Source organism: Mustela erminea, chromosome 1 (assembly GCF_009829155.1).
Source record: "Mustela erminea isolate mMusErm1 chromosome 1, mMusErm1.Pri, whole genome shotgun sequence".
In the NCBI taxonomy this organism is placed as follows: domain Eukaryota; kingdom Metazoa; phylum Chordata; class Mammalia; order Carnivora; family Mustelidae; genus Mustela; species Mustela erminea.
This window is the reverse complement of record NC_045614.1, coordinates 118,179,416-118,200,309: the sequence shown is the minus strand read 5'-3', so window position 1 is coordinate 118,200,309 and position 20,894 is coordinate 118,179,416. Positions and strand designations below refer to the sequence as shown.

General features: G+C 40.6%; 1 long non-coding RNA gene across 1 annotated transcript; it reads right to left on the bottom strand.

Annotated features, from left to right (window-relative positions):
* Window positions 1–5,550: 5,550 nt before the first annotated feature.
* On the bottom strand, window positions 5,551–20,668 carry LOC116588759. The gene is made up of 4 exons (XR_004285064.1): window positions 20,603–20,668; window positions 18,103–18,151; window positions 17,118–17,229; window positions 5,551–5,716 (listed from the first exon to the last, which is right to left on the bottom strand). It is a non-coding gene; the product is annotated as an uncharacterized LOC116588759 (long non-coding RNA).
* Window positions 20,669–20,894: the final 226 nt, after the last annotated feature.

The window sequence follows — 20,894 nt, the reverse complement described above, 5'->3', positions numbered from 1 at the left end:
TTCCCTCTCTCGCTATCTCTCTGTCAAATAAATAAAATCTTTAAAAAACCCCACATATCTACTTAATAAATCCCCTATTTTGTGAACTTTCCCTGTTTATTTTGCATTGTTCTCCATCTTAAAATTGTGATATTAATTTGAGGAGCTTTTATTTTTTATTTTTTTAAAGATTTTATTTATTTATTTGACACAGAGAGAGATCACAAGTAGGCAGTGAGGCAGGCAGAGAGAGAGGGAGAACCAAACTCCCCACCGAGCAGAGAGCCTGATGTGGGGCTCTATCCCAGGACCCTGAGATCATGACCCAAGCGGAAGGCAGAGGCTTAACCCACTGAGCCACTCAGGCGCCCTGATTTGAAGAGCTGTTAATCTAGCTTTTCCAATTCCCAGCCACATTCATTAATCTTTGCCTAAAGTTGAAGAGTATTTATATTTTTCAGCCAAAGGGTGAGAAAATATGAAAGAAAAGAAGTAGATTCCTGACATCTCCTGCAATAAGTCAATAAGCTGTCCTAGGATTCTAACTGAATTTCAAGAATTCTCTATTACATAGGAAAGGTTTTGTTCCTTTTTTACTTGATGTGGCAAATTACATGCACATTTAAGTCCAAAAGAGATCCGAACAGGTTGAAGCTGGCCAGCCCACCCGTCCGTCCATTTGTCCGTCCGTCCATCTATCCATCCACTCATTTATTTCTTTTGCTCCTCTTAACCCCCTTCATCTCTTCCTTCCAGCCCCCCCGAACTCCTTTCCCTCTCGCAACCACCAGTTTGTTCTCCGTATTTGTGAGCCTTTTTGTTTTGTTTTGTTTTGTTTGCTCTGTTTAAATGGCGACCTCATTTTAAAAAGCAAAGTTTTGCCTCAAATTCGGTAAAGTGGGTGCCTCAGCATTCTGCTGCCCTGCCATAAACCGAATTACTAGGGAAACTCTAAGCCCTCAGAAAGAGATCTCAATCAATCATGAGGAAGTTGTGTTGCCTTGGGAAAGGTGAGCCTGAAAATTAAAAGCCAGACAAAACTGTCTAAACATCTGGCCTCACAACATAATTCAACCACTCTTTTAAAAACATATTGGCATCAATCAAGCTGGAGACCCTGGGTCTGAAATCAGAAAACACTCTGTTTAAAAATGGCTCCTTCTAAGGAAAATCTGAAAGAAAAAAGAGAACGCTTTCATTAGAACCATGAGACACTTCACTGTTTCAAAATCTAACCAAACCCATTTAAAACAAGAGTCATTTAATGCAACATGTGCTTATTCTGAATGTCTTTAGATGAAGATAAACCAATTCTTACAGTGTTTAACAAAGGCATACTGTTAACTGCGATGAATGTGCTAATAACATTGGAAAGGAGATTATACAACTGCATCTCACATCATATTTGCTGAGAAAAATATTCTTCATGTGTTACCAGTATCTTACATGAAATGTTTTTAAAATGGGTCACATAGAGGAGCAATACTGGTTTTGAGATTTAAAATGATAGCTTTAATTATAAAATATAAAAGATGTGATTATTCTGTGATGAAGTGTTCATAACTTTAAAATAACTATATTTTAATTCAAAGTGATTTATAAGGAAACAACTGAAAACTTTCAATTAAGGTATATAAAACATTTATTTTTATTTTTATTAGATTTTTATTTATTTGAGACAAAGTGGATGAGCAAGAAAGCACTGGCAGGGGAAGGAGCAGAGAAAGAGGGAGAAGATGGCCTGCTAAGTAGGGAGCCTGACACAGAGCTCCAGCCCAGAACCCTGGGATCATGACCTGAGATGAAAGCAGTCACTTAATGGACTGAGTCACCCAGGCATCCCAAGGATATAAAACATTTAGTAATACCATTTAAATTACAAGGCAAAGGGGCACCTGGGTGGCTCAGTGGGTTAAGCCACTGCCTTCGGCTCGGGTCATGATCTCAGGGTCCTGGGATTGAGTACTTCATGGGGCTCTCTGCTCAGTGGGGAGCCTGCTTCCCTCTTACTCTCTCTGCCTGCCTCTCTACCTACTTGTGATCTCTGTCTGTCAAATAAATAAATAAAATCTTTTAAAAAAAACTTTAAAAATAAATTAATTAATTAATTAAAAGGCAAGGAACTGGGGTGCCTGGGTGGCTCAGTGGGTTGGGCCGCTGCCTTCGGCTCAGGTCATGATCTCAAGGTCCTGGGATTGAGTCCTGCATCAGGCTCTCTGCTCGGCGGGGAGCCTGCTTCCCTCTCACATTCTCTGCCTGCCTCTCTGCCTACTTGTGGTCTCTCTCTCTCTGTCAAATAAATAAATAAAATCTTTTTTAAAAATTTAAAAAAATAACTAAAAGGCAAGGAACAAGTTTTTTATGGCTATGTTCTAGATACATCCAAAAAGCTTAAAATATTTTACCATAAAAATCACACCATACAATTTGGATATTGAAATTTTTTTTTTTTTTAAGATTTTGTTTTATTTATTTGTCATAGAGAGAGAAGTGAGAGCAAGCACAGGCAGACAGAGTGGAAGGCAGAGGCAGAGGGAGAAGCAGGCTCCCTGCCAAGCAAGGAGCCCGATGTGGGACTCGATCCCAGGACGCTGGGATCATGACCTGAGCCGAAGGCAGCCGCTTAACCAACTGAGCCACCCAGGCGTCCCTGGATATTGAAATTTAAAAAATGGAAAATAGGGGTACCTGGGTGGCTCAGTCATTGGGCATCTGCCTTCAGCTCAGGTCATGATCCCAGCATCCTGGGCTCAATTCCTGCACCGGCTGGAAGCCTGCTTCTCCCTCTCCGACTCTCCCTGCTTGTGTTCTTGCTCTCTCTGTCTCTCTGTCAAATAAATAAATAAAATCTTCAAAAAAAAAAAAAAGGAAAACAAATGCTGTGTTGTTGTACAAAGGTGAATATACTAATCCACAAATGAACATACTGATTGCTTATTACACTTAGCTCTGGGTCTGCGATGAGCCAAAGAATAAAGGAAGATCCAAGTTACGTAATTCTTACCATAGGACCAAAATTTCTTCAGGCAATCTTTTTTTGATACTCAATTCTAAAAGGAAGTAGAATTAATGTTCATTTTTAAATTTTATGTATGCTGGGGAATTTACATATATGATACGCATTAATCATCTCAGTGAGCATCATATTAATCCATTTTCCATTCTACAAGATGTAGATTCACATCGAGGACTGCTTAATTCCAAGGTTTAAGTTTTTTCCACATTTCCGGGCCACTTTATACACAGCACTTAATTAATTAGTTTAGTATTTATTTATTTATTTATTTATTTATTGCACAGCCATTTAAAACCCTATAAAGTGTCAGATACATCTTAAGGACTTTACTGGACCCTCAGAAATATTCTCAGAACCATTTTTATGATAACTTCTTCTAGTTAGGCTCTGTAGAAATTGAGGGCATACATTTTTGAAATGACTTATTAAGGTTCTGTCCTGGGTAAGATAAACACAATTCACTTAGTTTCAGCCACTGAATATAACTACAGAATCTAGATAGAGCAGTAGCTGTTTTAGCACTCTGACAAAGCAAGTAGTAGAAGACGGATTAGAGAAGAATTTCAGAACTTGAAGAACCACTGAACTGGCAGGGACTTTCCAATTTTCACCCCTTCAATATTCCCTTGTCTGAACTGAAGGTAGCCTCACACCCAGAAATGTGGTCAAAATTTGTAGCCTGAGCACAACCAGGTCAATTACTGCTAAAAGAAAAATACTAGCATCCTCCCTAAGATTTCAGTAAGACCCCAGACCCTGTAATATTAAAAATGTCCAGGACACAATACAGAATTAGTCAGCACTGGAAGAAGCAGTCTTAACTCTGGTGGGAAAAGATAGTCATTAAGGGCCAATACCAAAATGACATATAATTAGTATTTTATGATAGGATATTTAAAATAGTTGCTATAAAAATGCTCTAAGAAGTAAGGGTAAACACTCTTGAAACAAAGAGAAAGATGGAAATTCTCAGCAAAGAAATAGAAAATATAAAGAAGAACCAAATGGAAAAAAAAAAAAAAAGAAGAAGAACCTAATGGAAATTTTACAAAGATGGATAAGAAGAGATTCCTCTGTTCACAGTCTATGCAATCTAACTGAAAAGATAAGAAAATTAAATTCACGATAATACATAAGAGAATAAAGAACCAAATCAATAGGTTGAAATCCTTTACAGATTTCAATAAACCCACATCACTTACTAACACACCTAAATCATAACAGTAGCATTATGGAAAGTGCTGTGGGTGCCTGGGTGGCTCAGTTGGTTAAGCACCTGCCTTCAGCCCAGGTCATGATCCCAGGATCCTGGGATCAAATCCTGCATTGATCCTCCCTGCTCAGCAGGTACCCTGTCCCTCTCCCCACTGCTTGTGCTCTGTCTCTCAAATAAATAAATAAAATCTTGGGGGGAAAAAAAGAAAGAAAAGAAAGTGCTGTGATAGGGGCACAAAAAAGAGCAGCAGGGCCAGAAAGAGGGAGTGCCCAACCTGGCGGATGAAGGGGTAAAGAAGGATTGGGGTAGACATATTACTTAGGATTAGATTAGCCGAAGAGTGACACAGACTCAAAAAGATTTAAAAAAATCATTATTTTTTTGCTTTTAGAAAAGTCTGGATGGAAGCATTCCAGAGCTGGGTAGAGGTTCTACCATCACTGGATCCTAGATTGACTGTTACCTTCTGTCCTGGCATCGCTGTCCTGCCCTTGTTGTCCCTGTCCAGGATGGAGCTGTAGCCATCTCAGATACCCCTATTCCAAGTAACAGGGAGGGAGGGACAGGGAAAGGCAGAGGTTTTGCCAGTTGGTTTGTTTTTTGGTCGTTTGTTTATTTGTTTGTTTAATAAGGAAGTTTCTCTGAACCAGCCATGTGTTCATGACACCTCGCTCTCAGGGAAATTGCGAAATTTCGTCTCTATTTTGGACAGCCAGGTGCTCATCTGAAAGCTGGGAATTATCAAATGGAGAAAGAAGAGCAGGTACTGAGGGACACCCAGAGATCTCGGATACAGTAGGCTTCATGGAATAAGCATTTGAACTTTTCTTGGCTTTTAACCTCCTCCCGCTTTTTTTCTTGGTTATTCTCCTGCTCCAAGGTCTCTCTTATCTGGTCTCCCCTTGTTTTTCTGTTCTAGGTTTAGTTCTCTAGAAGCAGACACTGAATTTGGTATGTAGATGTATCATAGGGTTCAAAATCTATGAAAGAAAGGAAGAGAAAGCAGAAATGGGCAGACAAAGGTTAACTTCAGTGCAAACTCGACAAAACTGTGGTCTACCCAGTGGGGTGCTTAGAACAAATACTACTTGTTAGAGTTGTCCTACAATTGTTTGTAAATGGTTGTACTTTCATGGATTTAGGATGCTTGAGAAAGTGTGGGACCTTGGCTGAGGGCTGAGGTGCCTTTCTCAGCCGAGGAAGCTGCTAAAGGAGTTAACAACAACTGAGGCTTCCTGCTGACCACTGTCCCAAAAGTGGGGCTGCAAGTCCTTCACAGAAGGGGAATCTGGACAATACCTGTGTTTGTCTCTGAAGCTCTTGGTACTCAGACCCCTTCTCCTCTTCCTTCACAGTTCCTCCCTAGGTGATCTGATCTTGCACTTAAAACTCTAGCCTGAACATGGGCTCTTTCACTTCTCTGATCTCCAGACCCAAACATCCAATTACCTGCTTCATGTTTCCTCTTGGATATATAATGGGCATCTAAAATTCAGCATCAAAAGCTGAAAATCAAACTTCTGAGTCCCTCCTTCTCCCTCCAAGTATTTAGTGAGATGTCTTCCACATTTCCAAAAATAACTCGGTAAAAAAAAAAAAATAGGCATCACCCTTGAGTTCCTTTGTTCCTTCCTACCTCTTTTCCTTCCTGCTTTCCTTCCTTCCTCTTTCCCTCTCTCTCTCTCTTTCTTTTCTTTCTCTCTCTTTCTTTCTTTATAAATGGAAGTTTGTACCTTAAAAAAATTTACTTATTTATTTTAAACTTTTCAGTCATAAATTTCATATTCATTTTGTTATATAGAGAAATTCCCACTGATATCTCACTTTCAATGGTCTAAAGCCCATCAACTAAATTGGGGAGAACTGACAGTGTTACAATGGTTAATATCTCCACTCAAGAATAAAGAAAATTTTTTGTATTATTAAAGCCTTCTATCTTTCAAGAGTTACAGTGTCCTTTATTTATGTCACACATTTCTCTTATAAACTTATGCATTTTGGATGCTGTTGGGAATGGCATTGTTCTTACTGTGTTTTCTAGCCTGCTATTGGCTGGTATATTTGTCTAACGAGTGAAGAGAAGTAACTGAGTGGGTGGTGGTAGTCTATAGTTTAGCCTTCTGGGGGTCTTTGATATTCAAGATTTTGGGGGCACCTGGGTGGCTCAGTGGGTTAAAGCCTCTGCCTTCAGCTCGGGTCATGATCCCAGGGTCCTGGGATCGAGCCCCGCATGGGGCTCTCTGCTCAGCAGGGAGCCTGCTTCCTCCTCTCTCTCTGCCTGCTTCTCTGCCTCCTTGTGATCTCTGTCTGTCAAATAAATAAATAATTAAAAAAAAAAAGATTTTGGAAAAAACCCTGAACTTCAATAATCTTCTGATAAAATGAAATATACAGTCCTGAGAGTAAAATACAGCCATTTTATTTTAATTTTTTAAAAGGTTTTATTTATTGGGGCACCTGGGTGGCTCAGTGGGTTAAGGCCTCTGCCTTCAGCTCAGGTCATGATCCTGGGATTCTGGGATTGAGCCCCGCATCGGGCTCTCTATTCGGCAGGGAGCCTGCTTCCCTCTCTCTCTCTTTCTGCCTGCCTCGCTGCCCTCTTGTGATCTCCATCTGTCAAATAGATAAATTAATTTAAAAATCTTAAAAAAAAAAAGATTTTATTTATTCATTTGTCAGTGAGAGAGAGATCATATAAGCAGGGAGAGAAGCAGGCTCGGCTCCCCACTGATCAGGGAACCAGACATGGGACTTGATCTCTGGACCCTGGGATTATGATCTGATCTGAAGGCAGATGCTTAACTAACTGAGCCACCCAGGTGTCCCAAAATACAGCCATTTTAACTGGAGATTAAAACTCATGTTCCAGGTGTATGGATTTGTTAAAACTTATCAAATGGTACACTTTAGATCTATTTTGCCACATGTAAATTTTACCACACACACACACACACAAGAGAACAAATTTTGAACTCTGGTTAATAATAGGCATGCTGAACCTGGGGCACCTGGGTGGCTCAGTGGGTTAAAGCCTCTGCCTTCGGCTCAGGTCATGATCTCAGGGTCCTGGAATCGGGCCCTGCATCAGGCTCTCTGCTCAGCGGCGAGCCTGCTTCCCCCTCTCTCTCTGCCTGCCTCTCTGTTGACTTGTGATCTCTGTCTGTCAAATAAATAAATAAAATCTTTAAAAATAATAATAATAGGCATGCTGAAGTATTTAGATGTGAAGTGGACTGATGTCAGCAACGATTTTGAAGTGCATTTTTAAAAAAAGATGGATTGGTGGATAGATTAAGAGATCATTAGATAATCTAATAAAGTAAATATAATAAAATGTTAATTATAGAATCTAGGTGGTAAAAATGTGAGAGGTTACAATTTTATCAACTTTTTGGTATGTTTGAAAATTATTATAATAAAATGTTGGGGAAAAATCCTATTGTTGACCACACAGTTCATTACAGTGTTCTGGGCTCAATAGCTGGTCAATATCTCAGTGGTGTTACCTCCAACAAAGAGAGCCTCTGCCATATGTGGCCTGCCATTTGTTTACTAACGGTGAAGTAAGAACATCTTTGATTTTCTGTTCTGTGTTTCTATTCTAAGACCCTTATAATTAACACTGTTGGAGGCATAATGTCATAGCACTCAGAGTTATGTAGTGCCGGCAAGCAGCCCCAAACACAGCCTTCAGCATTCATGGGGGGTTGGCTTATTATCCAAATACAAGGATGCAAACCTACTATAGTTGCGTTCAAAAGATCAAATTAAAGGGCAATGGCTTTCAATTGTGGGATGAATCACAAGCCAAACATGTTCAATCTGTTTTTAATTTGCTAGCAGCCAAGATTTGAAATATTACTTTAGGTCTTCAAATTGCTTTCTTTTGCATGTTAAGACTAATAACAGATAAAGCTACATTGAATTAAAGTGAGGAATGGTTCTGAGTTCTGAATTCCCAGATCTTTCTAAGTGTACTTTTTTCCTCCATTTCATCACAGTTTCCAGGGATAAATGGGAACAGATAAGCTTCCCTCTGGTATTATAATCCCTTTCATTTGTATTAATCATGATTCTGAACTTTCTAGTCTTCCCTGAGGTTTCGCAAATCTCTACTTTAAAAAAAAAATGGTGAAATTCCCTTATGCAGCTACGTTAGATATGAGAAAGGGGTAGAGTTTTATATATCATCTTCTGCCATCTCTCCCTCAGGCCTGATGCTAATCGGTTTAGGCATAACGTATGTGACAGGTGGAAAATATACTTTCTGAATATATATGATATCATTTTGTCTTAGCTTTGGCTATTGCCCCAAGTAGTAAGCCAAACGAGGTGCTGACCTAACGTTTAAGACCTGCTAGGAGGTTGTAAAATTCACTTTGTGAGTCTAAGTCCATCTCCCACCTCCAGCCTATTGATGAGATGAGGACCATTGGAGGTGAGAATCACTTTTGGAAACAGTTATTGGAGTGCTGTGCTTTGCAGACTTTCCATCCCCTCCCCACCTTTGCTGAGATAAGGAACAGTAGGAGAACATCTCAGAGAGCTTGCCATGTGTCCTCAGGTGTTTGGAGGATCCAGATGCTGACTTTCACCCGGAAAGTCTACAGACAAGGGCTGTAGACTAGAGCTGCCCCTGATGACAGTGAGTATAGGCTCTCACTCTGGCATGGTCAGAATTAGTGAGAAGAGCCAGCACCTTCAGAATTTGGTGGAGCAAAAATGTGAGTATTGCCATGAACCAGAGTGGACATGCAGTTCCCTGGCAGTAGAAAGCCAGCATGAGTTGTCTTAATGCATCTTCACTCTGGAGGTCTGTCTGCCTGAAAAGATGGCCTCCTGAGAAAGAACAGTCCTGGGATGTAAAGCCAGAAGTAAGCACTATGGGAGCAGGTGCAGGTTCGGCAGGAAGATGCTTGCCCATATCAAAGAGCAGGGCAGCTGGTGGCTCCAGCAAGGAGTTTTCAAACAACCCACACAGCATCCCCTAGGAGAAAGAGCCAGCAATTCTGCATCTGTTGGACAGAGATTCTATACCACTGTGACACCAGTCAAGCTAAACGGGTAGGGGGAGAGGTAGAACGAGTAGAGAAAGGCAGACCCTCTCATTACACGTGTCCAAACCTGGGTCTGATTAAGAGTTGTGGAAGAGAGGAGTACCTGGGTGGCTCAATTGGTTAAGCATCTGCCTTCGGCTCAGGTCGTGATCACAGGGTCCTGGGATTGAGCCCCACATGGAGCCCCACATCGGGCTTGCTCCTCCGCAGGAAGCCTGTTTCCTTCTCTCACTCCCCCTGCTTGTGTTCCTGCTCTCACTGTCTCTCTCTCTGTCAAATAAATAAATAAAATCTTAAAAATATAGAGTTCTGGAAGAGAGAAGGAGCTTTACACTGAATGCAGAATCACAGTTTTTATTTTGATCAAATTGCGCTTTTTAAGTTACAAAGACTGTGTGCTAATACCTCAAAGTGTTAAGAAAATCTTCCGGATCTCCTTCAGATAATCGCTATCGCTGGGGAAGGAGATGTCATTCCAGCATATATTTTTTCAGATGGTGAAAAAAAAGAAGCTATTTAAAATTATGTCCTACAAATCCAGCTAGTTCATAAAGATGATACATCAAGAATGAGCAAAATACATGTATCATTGGAATTTAGAGCTGAGTTGGATTTTATTATTGTTTCCAGCAATTGCCTCTCCATGTAAGAGGGTGATACTCCACCACTTACTGACATCAGGCTTGACCATATTGCTTGCTTTGGCCAATCAAATATGAGTTGGAGTGATAGAAAATACTTTCAAGCAAAATGAAAAATACAAACAAAAATGAGGAGAAATGTACAAAGTAAAGCAATAGGAGGAAAGTGTCTGAGCTCTGATGACAGCAATGAGAAGGAAAAGGAAGATGCAAGAAGCTTTATAAAAACAGAATTGAGAGGAACCAGCTGCCCAGCCTCTGAAACTCTCCTGGGCTTCAGCATTCATTCCTATGGAAGCAATTTTAGGTCAGCACACTGTCTGGGTCCTCGAGATCAGTTACTTCCTTTATGCTTCTCAAATGCAAGCTCCTACTCTCATTCCTAGTACCACTCATGCCTCTGTTCTTTTCTGTCTCCTTTCTCCTTAGGACACCCTCTCTCATCCTGTCCCTCTTTTAAATAAACACCTGCACATCTTTGTCCTTGTCTTACAATCTGTTCCTCACACCCCAGAAAATATGGTGTCTTTCATGTTGTAGATGCTTAATAGATATTTGTTAGATGAATATGTTTTTCATAGTGTTATTCCAATGATGTGGATACCCTCATGATTTTTTCCCCATCCTCCAATCTGTGGCTTCTCTTGTGTTGTATTCTGAGTCAATGGGGCCACTATTCATGAAAGTGGCCAAACCAGAAGTCTGAGAGTGTCCCAGAGTCCCCATCCACTTCAAGTCTCACCAGTTCTCCTTCATGCCTCCCAGTTAGTTTACTTCCCACCATCTTTTCCACCACTGCCCTTAGTTTAGGCCCTTATCATTTCTGCCCTGAATTATTATGCTAGTCCTGCCCTCAGACTTTCCCTCTTTCATTCTGTTCTCATTCTCTGTCCTGCATCCATGGTGATTTTTTTTTTAATGTAATTCTGATTATATAACCATACAATTTAAACTGAGAGTTCAGATAAAAACAACAACATTTGCAACATGGTGAATGGACAAAAATCTTCGCCATCAGGTCACTAATTATCTTTCTTCTTCCACCAAACTATGACACTCCACACATTTTGACAAAAATCTGTGGTTCTTGGAACATGTCTTATCCTAATTTACCTCTGAGCTCTCTCTGCCGGAATGTTCTTTCTCCCATCTTCATCCCTTTCTTATGATTAAATCCCATTTCCACTTTCTCTCAAAACTCAGCTCAGGCATCACCTCCTCTGTGAAGTCTTCCTTAGTTTGAGATTTCTGTACTCCCTTTGCCCTGCCAAACCATTTCCTGCCTGTTTTAATTATAGCATTTCCTAGACTGGGATCAGTTAGTTACTCTGTGTCTTCCCACTACAATGTCGGCTCCTTGGAATCACCAGTATGTCTGATCCATCACATGCAGGGCATAGGGTTGATGCTCAAAAAATGTGGATATCAAATGTCTTGGTGATTGATAGAAGATGATGACTAAACAGAATGGAGATGTCCAGGTTAACCACAGTTTTGATACTGGGTGATTAGGAGCTGAGAACAGACGCAGGGAAGTGTGGAGGCAGAGCTAGTTTGAGGAAAGGGCCAATGCTTTGACTTTATACATATTGAATTTTTACTGACAGTATCTTAAGGGAAAAGAGAAATATGGGCATTTTCTCTTTTTTTTCAGGTGGACATCATTGTGATTTGATATTTTTATACATTATGAGAGGATCCCCATGATGAGTCTAGTCACCATCTGTCACCACACAAAGTTATAACAATATTGTTGACTATATATTCCCAATGCTGTATGTTATATCCTCATGTATCCTCATGACTTATTTATTTTATAACTAAAAGTTTTTACCTATTAATCCCTTTCACCTATTTTTTTTATTTATTTTTATTTTTTTTTTAAGATTTTTATTTATTCATTTGATAGAGAGATATCACAAGTAGGCAGAGAGGCAGACAGAGAGAGAGGGAGAAGCAGGCTCCCCCCTGAGCAGAGAGCCCGATATGGGACTCGATCCCAGGACCCTGAGATCATGACCCGAGCCGAAGGCAGTGGCTCAACCCACTGAGCCACCCAGGCGCCCCATCCCCTTCACCTATTTTGCCCCTCACCCCCATCTTCTCCCAACTCTGGTAACCAACAATTTCTTTCCTGTATCTATGAGTCTATTTCTGTTCACTTGTTTTGTTTTGTTAGATTCCAGATATAAGTGAAATCACATGGTATTTGTCTTTCCCTGTCTGACTTTTTCACTTCACATAATGCCCTCTAGGCCCATTTATGTTGTTGCAAATGGCAAGATTTCATTCATTTTAATAGCTGAACAGTATTTCACAGTGTATATATACCACGCCTTTTTTTTTTTTTAATCTGTTTACCCGTCAGTGGACACTTAAGTTGCTTCCATATCTTGGCTATTGTAAATAATGCTGCGATGAACATAAGGGTACATATATCTCTTCAAATCAGTGTTTTAATTTTCTTCAAATAAATATCCAAAAGTGAATTGCTGAACTATATGATAGCTCTATTTTTCATTTTTTCGGAAACCTCCATACTGTTTTCCATAGTGGCTGCACCACTTTGCTTTCCCGTGGGTAGTACATGAGGGTTGCCTTTTCTCCACATCATCATCAATACTTGTTATTTCTTGTCTTTTTGATAGTAGCTAGTTTGACGGGTGTAAGGTGACAACTCACTGGGGTTTTGATGTGCATTTTCTTGATGATGACTGATGGTGAGCATCTTTTCATGTGCCTGTTGGTCATTTGTATGTCTTCTTTGGAAAAAACATCTATTCAAGTCCTTTGCCCATTTTTAAATCAGATTGCTTAAAGACATTTTCTGATATGACCACAGTACTCTCACACATACAGACCCATGGCAAACACCTCGCCATGGGGGCACGTGTGGATACTGCTGACCTACCATGGAGTGGCAGGAACCAGAGTGATGTGAGGCTCCGTCCTTCAGTATCATGTGAGGGGACTGGGTTTAAATAGATACCTACCTGCTTATAATTGTAAAAAGAAATATCGTAAAAATAAACACTGCAAAGATACACAGTCTTAGGGTTTGTATCTTATCAATATCTTACACATCCAAAAGATAACTGAAAAAGCAATCCCCAGTAAGTTTTTAAAAATGAAATGCATGTTTCATTATTTTTAGCTCCATATCAATTTGGTGCTAGAACTGCACAGAGAAAATAATGATTTCAAGTTATTAACACGGTATTTTTACTATATATGCTCAGCGGAATGTATTCTAGGGACAAACAGAGCTGCAAAGAAAGCATGAATTCATGCATTGAATAGTTTAATTGTTAACAGTCACATTAGTATTATTTTGAAACTGTTTTTTACATTTCAGGATAAAGCAAATGTTAACTATGTTAATGTTGTCAGGAATCAAGATTTCCCACAGTAGTATATATATCTCCCTTATAATGTTAAATTTGAATTGGAAATATCAGTAGGAGCCTGTGATTTTTTTAATTTCCAGAAATACGTATTTTACAGCTCTGACCACTGAAAAGGCCTAGATGTAATGACAGCACAGATTGTGGCCTTTAAATACCATTTCCCACTCAAGAAGCCAAGGCTCCTTGCAGAAATGAGTGATTCCAGATCTAGGACCTGAGATACGTGTGTGTGTGTGTGTGTGTGTGTGTGTGTGTACAAAATTCATCATATAGTCATTTAATTACCTAGCATGTCTTAGGTGAAAAGGTCCCGGGGAATGCACTTGATTTAACCAAAAGAGGTTCATTTGTAAAATCAGAATGACTATTATTTTAGAAGGCGGAGTAAAACTATCAAATAAACTGGCTATTTATATTTGCATTCTCTATCTGTGGACAGATCTTAGGAGAGCAAATTATGCAAAAGTAGTTTGGGGCGCAGCAAGCCAGAGTGAACAGAGGTAGCTGGGCAATCCCAGTGGCTGATCTCCTCAAGGCGGGATCTTCTGAGGCATCCATCGCTGCACAAGTGACTTGACATGCACCTATTACTTGAAGAGGATTCTTGTGCTCTAAACAGCGTAGGTACTGAGTTTGCAACCATGGTATTAAGCTGCCTCTGTAGGATCACTCACTCTCCTGAGCCACTGCCCCTGCTGGGTCATTAACTCTCAGAAGGCAGTCTTTATTCCTAGGATCCAGGTTCAAGACCAGAACAGGCTACCTTTTGTGACCTCCCATCTGCATTTGCACCAGCTACCGATGAGGTGGTTACTGCCATGCAATAGAATTAATTGGCCAAAGAGAAGGAAACTGAGGCCCAAGCCTAAGTGGTCGGCGGGGGGCGGGGGGTACCCCACAGTAGAAAAGTGAGAGGTAGAGAAGTAGTCTCTTCAGAAGGGGGTTCCTGTTTGCTCCTTTCTTTTTCACTTTTTTCCTTTAACAACATTGTCCACTTAAGGAGTTTAGAATCAGTATGCTTTCGGAAGCAAAACCCTGTAATCAGAAGCCCTGAAGCGAATCTCTAACAGAAGTTTCCTGTCTGTGGCTGAGTCGGTTTGCACACACTGACATTACTGACATAGGCATGAACTTGACTATCCCCTGTGTGTGAGCTGTGCATAGGCTGAAACCCAAATTATTTTGGGTCCCCATTACAGATGTTAGCCTGTGTTCCATTTTTAACTCTGACGTAGGCACATGCACTGGTTGCCCAGGAGACACGAATCTGGGCAAACCCTGGAGAGAAGTGCCCTGAGGGAGGGCAAATTTTGTTTCTTTGTGGTCCTGCTTGCCCACAGCCTCCATTCTTACCCTCTCACTCCCATCCACCAACCACAGAGACCCAGGTGAACACACCCCCCTGGGGGAATGGTGGGCAGAGCTGAACCTCATTGGGTGGCAGTGGCCAGCAAGGTAAGACTCCCTTCTCTGCGGGTGGGCTGCAGTGCTCACATCCCACCTGCTCAACAGAGCCAGATCTGGCCTCTGACTGGGTCACATCTCAGTAAGCACTCTCAGCCCCCAAAGCCAATCCTTTGTCACACCTGCTCCCCATTGCAGTTGTCCACGTAATGATGTGTTGGATTCATGTCTGCTTCTTTCCCTCGGAGGGCAGGGACCACGTGTACTTTGTCTGCCAATGCACATCCAGCACCTAATATACTCCCCAACCAGAGGAGGTACTCAACTGCGTGAGTGGATCCCAGACAATTTGCCAGTGGGGAGAACCTTAGAAGATACCCACGCTGCTTTCCTTATTTGATGAGGGAGGTGAAGCAATTTCTCAAAATCCCATGGGCGTTCAGAAAGGCAGCATTAAGCAGGGGTTAAGCCCATAGACTCTGAATGCAGAATGCCTGGGTTCAATCCAGGCTCTACCACTTACTGGCTCAGGAGTGTCTACATTAACTTAATGGCTCTGTGCCTCAGTCTCCTCATCTGGAAAATGGGGATGATTGTACCATCCAACAGAGTTATTATAGGGATTAAATAATATTTATAAAGAGCTTCAAATACTCGGTACAGAGTAAGCATTATACATATTTGTTGGTTAGAAGCTGGAATAGGACCAAATTCTGGGTCTCTTGATTCCCTATCCAGCATTTTTCCCCAAACTGATTAATGTTACTCTGTCATTGGACCAGTGCTGTCCAATAGAATTTTCTGTCATGATGGAAAAGCTCCACATTGTTCAATCCGATAGCCCACTGGCCATATGGGGCTGCTGTGCCCTTGAAATGTGGCTAGCATGATGGAGGAAATTAATTTTTAATTTAGTCTAATTTTAATTAATTAGAATTTGAATTTGGACTACTCTGACAGCCAGTCAGAAGCAGGAATTCTTACAGCGGCCAAGTCATCATGGCTGACAGAGTCTGGCTGCCCGTTAAGCCCAGCAACATCCTTCTGAGCACCAGCAGCACATTCTCCTAGAAGCCAGTAAACTCCTCCCCCACATCTTTATTTTGGTCAGGCCTCCCAGGCCAGACACCTGGCATCAAGGCAGTGTTGCCCCTCTATCAAGGTAGCTGGGCAGATTGGCACACCCCCAGAACTGTGGTAGAGTAAACCAATTAAAAGCCTTTTTCTTTTTCTCTAAGGACATACACCATGAATTTAAAAACAACAACAATATATGAATAAACAAAAACTTTCAAAGGTCTAATGTGAACATTTTTAAAACAGTTTTAGAATACATATTCTTCAAGAACATTTAAAATGCTACTTTTGGAGAACTTCTCTTCCATATGTATAGATATCTCCTGCCATTAAAAAAAAAAAAAAATCAATCCAAGGAAAAGGCAAGACCTCAACTGGTTGGATTCCAAATTAAGCTACAGCTTGAGCTAAAAATAGCTTGCCAGTGTTGAGGATCTGTCCTCTGAATTTAAATGGCTTGCTTCTCTCCCAGAGGACAGCATTCACTGTGTCTGATCGCAGGACTGGACTCTGGAAAAGCACACTTTATGTTTTCTCTGGACTCATTTCTGTGCTGTGTTCAAAGCAGAGTAAAAGTAACCAACCATCGTTTTAAGTGCTATACATATGCATTGTTATGTATAATGAGCATAAATCTCCGTGTGTGTATGTAATTCAGCTTTGTGTAGGTAATCCTGAAGGTATGTTCTGAAATATATTTTACTTTTTTTTCTTCCCCAAACATATTACTGTTTACTTTACTAAAATGTATCATCCCCATTTATCACTGAAAAGACTTTATTCTTTTTAATTTCAAAAACAATCTCTGTTTTCAGGGAGCCTGTGTGGCTCAGTTGGTTGTGTCTGACTTGGGCTCAGGTCATGATCCCAGGTTCCTGGGATGGAGCCCTGTGTCAGGCTCCCTGCTTAGCAGGGAGTCGGCTTTCCCTTCTCCTTCTGCCCCTCCAATCCCTATATATGCACAAACACACACACTCTCTCTCTCAAATAAATAAATAAATTCTTTTTTAAAAAAAAAACCAACTCTTTTTTTTTCTCTTGGCACTCTGGGAGAAGACCAGAATTGGATGGTAAAGACCAGAAGAGAAAAATAAGAAATGGCAAGTTGCAGGCTCAATTTGTGGTTTAAAAAAATTATATATATATATATATTTTTTAAATGGATTGAATTAATACATACTTAATATTTTTTCAATACCATATAAAGTAGGTATAAGGCATTTGTCATCAGCTATACATGCACATATTTTAAGTAATCAAGTCATTATGTAAACCTTATGAATTATTTCTTAGGAAGGACAATTCTGCAAATGTCCATACCTGTGCAGTTGCCGCCAAAGTCCTCCTTCTTCACTACTTTGGCCACAAGACAATGCACTTTAGGTGTAAGAGCCATGTTTCCCGACATCAGTCTGTTCTTTCCCACCTACCTCTTTTAAAAAAATGTTTGAAGACATCTGAAATTCCACTCTCTTATGGATAACCACAGCTCAAGTTTGGTGTTTTCCTTTCTGATTCTTCATGCTCTGTCAACCCCTTCCTGGTTGTCATTGGCATGAAACCAACATTTTAATTCAACACTTTTTTGGGGTAGATCTATGTAGAATAAGGCTCTGGGAAAGGATGATGGTAGATGAATCAGAACTATCTGGCCTCCACGGAACTCAGAGGCGCTGAGCCATGGACTGATAGAAAATGGAGACTATGTAAAATTATGAAAGAGAGAACCCCTGCTTTGTGAGCTCAGCTGTGAAAAGAGAATTTCCTTCAGGGAGGATGGAGACAGGCTTCCGGGCAGAAACTGCGTGTAGACTGAGTTGTGAGATGTAGGTATGACGTGGACCAAGATGGAGACTGGCACTCAGATGCTGGGAGCTACACCAGTACAGACAAAAAGGAATATGCCTCAAGTAAAACCTGAAGCATTTAGCTTAAAACATTGAAGGAGCTTATGGGGAAGCAGGGTGGGAAACAAGCCTCAGGCATCATTAGGTTGGATCACCTCTGAAGCCAGTGAGGAGACCTTCAAAGTTTCAAAGTAAGGGACCGAGGCAGAGTGTTGCCAGAGGGAATTGTGAAACCCCTCTCCTCCCATTCATATGTTGAAGCTCTAACCCAGTGAGACAATGTTTGGAGGTAGGACTTTTAAGGAAGTAGTTAAGGCTAAATGAGGTCGTGAGGGTGGGGTCCTAATCCAATAGGACTGGAGTCAGGTAAAGAGACAAGGAGTGTGTGTGCACTGGGAAAAGGTTACCTGAGGAAGCGGCAAAGGGGTTGCCGTCTGTAAGCCATCAAACGGTCTCACCAGAAACGGCGCTGCCAGCGTCTTGATCTTCGACTTCCACGCTTCAGAACTGTGGAAAAAAAAATAAAGTTTCTGTTGTTGAAGCTTCCCAGTCTGTGGTATTTTGTTGAGACTGTCCTAGCAGACAAAGACATAGAGTTTAACATTTGGTTTAGGGCATTTCTTGGTTCTTTTTTTTTTTTTCCTTCAAGATTTTATTTATTGATTTGAGAGAGAGAGAGAGAGAGAGAGAGAGCATGTGCATGCACCTGAACAGGGGGACAGGCAGAGGGAAAGAGAGAAGCAGACTCCCTGCTGAGCAGGGAGCCCTACTGCTGCTCAATCCTTGGACCCTGGGGGATGACCTGAACCCAAGGCAGGTGCTTAACCAACTGCACCACCCAGACACCCCAAATATTTCTTGGTTCTTACTAAAGAATGGACTTCAGAATAGTCATATCTTAAAATAATGGAATTGTTCTTACCCCTTCAAGCTTTGCTTCTGCATTTAAACAGCGACTCCATTGCTGTTACTTAGTATGATAACCTGATATTGAGCACCCCCATTCATATTTACAGTATGTTTCCTTTTTTTTATTTTAGATTTTATTTATGTATTTGACACAGAGAGAGCACAAGCAGAGGGAGAGGCAGAGGAAGAGGGAGAAGCAGTTTCCCCGAAGAGCCACCCAGGATCATATAGGAGTATGCTAACTTCCATATAAATATTCAGAAGTCACGCTGAGTGATTTCAGTAAAATGACCTAATAATAAACATAATAACAATAAAGTTAATACAACAGTAACATCATTAACACCGAGTACTTATAATGTAGCAGACACCACTCTAAGTGCTCCTCAGGTATTGATTCATTTAACCCTCAAACAATCACATCAAGTAGTTACTATTTTTATGCCCATTTCACAGACGAGGAAACCAAGCACAGGAAGGCTAAGTAACCTGCCCCCAGGGGTTTTATAGCTATGAACTGAGGCTGATAAACTGGAATTGATGTAATACCTAGATATCGATCAATATATTAACATTCTAATATTAATTTGACATTGCCATTTGACAATGCATTGAGGACAATTTGTTTATTTTCAGATGCAACTCAAAATGTAAGTAGAATATAAGTTCTGTGATGAAACTAAGTGTTAACACCAGGTGCTGTGTGAGTCAAAGGCAGGTTGTATTTGGCTTCAAACTACACTCAAGCTTTCCTTACCTCTCTCCACTCCATTATCACCGAAGAGAAAACATATTACACTAAAATTTGCAGATATCTGAGCAAACTTTCTCATAAGATTCTAATATCTGAACCAAAAATGGAGTTTCTTGACCCTACAAAGCTGAGAGCTACCCTTTGGTCCCTGGAGGGCCACTCTTTACAGCTCTGTTTGAATTGTCTGCTGATCTTTCCTGGACATCTCTATTTTATTCTCTAACTCAACACTGTCTGTATTATTTTTATTGCAAATCTGAACTCTGCTTCTGGGCCAAGACCCTGTCAAGTTATACTCTAGATTGAGTTTTCTTCACCTGCTTGCATAAACTTTGAAAAATAGAGAACAAAAATCTTCCTTTCTCTTTTCCTTGTTGCATAGTCCCTTACAGGATAGATAAATTACAGTGTTACACACATCAAAGATCCTCAATAAACTGAGCTATAGGAAAATTATTTTTGGCATCATTCCCAGAATTAACCACAAAATTTACTTTTATATAGGACTGGTACAAATGGTCATGGTAGAATCCACAAGGAGGTTTAAGGGAAAGGGGAAGGAACTTCTGTGAACAATTCCCTAACGTAGAGGTTAAGACTGTTAAGTGTGCATTGCTCTGGAGAAAGGGTCGTTTAGCAATTAAATAGTTAAACCTTGAGTGAATGCAGGCAGCAGCTGGAAGAAGCGTTTCTAGTGCAAGGCAGGAAGCGGGGAGTCAGTGACTTCTGCTGGCAGGAAGGAGTAGAGAAGGCGGAGGGAGAGCAGAGCAGGGCACCGGGTTTTTAGTTGTTCTCAGCCTGGAAGACTTTCTTGCACAGTTTGGAACCAGATATAGGCCAGAAAACTACTCCTGTGGCTGCACAAAGGATGAAAAGGTGCTGACTGCACATGGAGAGAAGCCAAAGTCGGGAGATACAGGCATTGTGATCAGAATACATTTGGAACTTTCAGATCTGAATGGAACTACACGAGAGTAGGAAGTGAGATGCCTAGACATCTAGAAATACTGTTGATAAGGCCCTCTTAAGTAATAGACATAATACCTAACATTTATTTAGCCATTTTTACATGCGAAGAACTATATTGTCTCATATTTGTTATCCCATTTATGTCTCAAGAACCCAATGAGGAATGTGCCTGTTTTCGAAATTATTCCTCATTTTATAAATGAGCAAACTGAGGCTTTGTAGGTTAAATCATTTGCCCAAGGTTATAAATTTAAAGCTTGACCCTGTCAAAGTACAAATTTTTACGTGATCTCTATACAAACATATAATGTGGAAGATTTACTTACCTCATTTATGAGAGAACCAGCTGTTTCAAAGGGGAGGATCTAAGATTATGTGTGTGTGTGTGTGTGTGTGTGTGTGTGTGCGCGTGCGTGCGCATGTCTCATCAGTGGAAGAAAAGGATGCCGGACAAGATTGCAAAAGATACAGAATAGAAAACTGACTAATGTTCCACAGAGCAATAAAACCAAACATTCAGGGTTATTTTCTATGGGACATAAATCATTTTTATCTCTATAGGACAAAAATAAGTTGCAATGTAACAATCTTCTAGACATTATCTACTTTCTTTTTTTT